Raw genomic sequence first — 1,744 nt, forward strand, 5'->3', positions numbered from 1 at the left:
AACCGAAACCCCATCTTCGAATCTTCGTTTGAATGATTTTTGTTCGAGAAAAAGAAATCATCATCAACAACAACGAGTTTCTTCCCATTAAAAACCCACAAAAGGATTCCCCTCATAAACATAGAATGCACATCAAAGCTTTAGGGCATGTTGGTGACTGAATTTTGATTTCCCAGTCAAATCTTTAACCTCAGATCAGTGATCAGTATGCGGTAATTTGTATAACCCGTAAAACGGTTCATAGTCAAATCATTTACAAATTACAATTTTTCGATCTAATTAAGGAAATTAGAGTTCATCGGATTGTAACTGCACAAATCTATTAATCTGGTAAGTAAGCTTGATATGTTCATCTATTTACTTGAAATACGTTTTATATAGATTCAATCTTTTGAAGCTTTGGTGGGGATTACATCTTTGTTTTTCTAATTTCGTATGATTCCTTACTATTTGAGTCTTGTATTCATCGAAAGAAAATAAATTGATTTGCTAATTGGGTTTTTATTTTGGTGCAGGCGTGAGTTTTTGTTCGTTTGAAGGATTTGGACGTTTGGGTATCCATCAGCAACTGGAAGTCTGAAATAATCACCAGTTTGTGGTAATTTTCTTATTGTCTTTCTTTTCCCCTCTCGTTTGAGCTAATCTTTGTCATCATTTTGATACCTCTTAACTGTTTAAGATAATGTCTCACTTGTGAATGTGATGGATTGCTTTCTCAACAGTAGTTATCGTGGTGAAAAAGATGGGGCTCTGGTTTGAACTAAGAAATATGCGTGTAAGTAGAGATATCTGATCTCCAATCCAGTTCAAAAGTGAAATTATTGAAAGCTCGATATTAATTTGTCTCAGCTACATTTCCTATTTCTTGGAACAGTCTCTTTTAACTCACTTATCAAACTCTTTTTTGATTAATAGTTTAATGGGACTGATGTTAATTTTCTACAATTTTTTGCATTTTTGTTTATAGTTGAGTAGATGATTGCATTCAGAATTAGTATGTGGTTGAACCTTTGTCTAGGAATTGAGAGAAAAAAATATACACAGTTTGCATTTTGTACTATTTATTTAGTTGGTATATTTTGAAATCATCTTCTGATAAATTTTGAAATTTATAAATCTATGAATGTCCATGATTCTACTCACCTTAAAGAGATTTGGAACCTATCTTGCTAAGAGAGGTCCTACTGCCTCCCAATATCTAGAGTTGTTTGTTCATAATTTGAACCTAACTTTTGGTTTTCCACCAGAAAATTTACAGATTCAATGTGCAGAATTCGTGAATTGTGGACTATACGAGAAATTTACTGGCTTAATAACTAATAATCAGATTGATATGTGGATTGGGTATTTGGGGTTATAGTACTTTTTGTTACAAAGCTTCTTTGGGGGTGTTCCTTTGGGATTTTTATAGATCTCGTTGTCTTAGGTTTGACAGTAACCTAAAGGTTGAATGGAGGTCGATCTGGTAGTCTGTGGAAAATGTGGAATAGTTCAGATGTATCTGGTAATCAATGACTTGCAGATGAATGGGTTAGACTAAATATTGTTCCATTTTATCCTAAGACTAAAATCAGACCCTGAAAAATGAATTTCATAGTGCTTAAAAATGGAGAGTTTAAGTGTTATTTATTATCCTACAGGTAAAATAATGGTGTACGATGAACCAATCAAGTTGATGGAGAAGGACGGATCGTTGTTTAGTCAACTGGTGAAAGAATATTGGTCACATGTCCATTCTGCAGGT

The 1,744-nt window shown here is 33.4% G+C and overlaps 1 long non-coding RNA gene across 1 annotated transcript; it reads left to right on the forward strand.

Annotated features, from left to right (window-relative positions):
- The first annotated feature begins 217 nt into the window (after positions 1-217).
- Positions 218-769, forward strand: LOC113338758. Its single transcript, XR_003354840.1, has 3 exons — positions 218-330; positions 516-598; positions 723-769. It is a non-coding gene; the product is annotated as an uncharacterized LOC113338758 (long non-coding RNA).
- Positions 770-1,744: the final 975 nt, after the last annotated feature.

The sequence above is a fragment of the Papaver somniferum genome, chromosome 1 (assembly GCF_003573695.1).
Source record: "Papaver somniferum cultivar HN1 chromosome 1, ASM357369v1, whole genome shotgun sequence".
Taxonomy (NCBI): domain Eukaryota; kingdom Viridiplantae; phylum Streptophyta; class Magnoliopsida; order Ranunculales; family Papaveraceae; genus Papaver; species Papaver somniferum.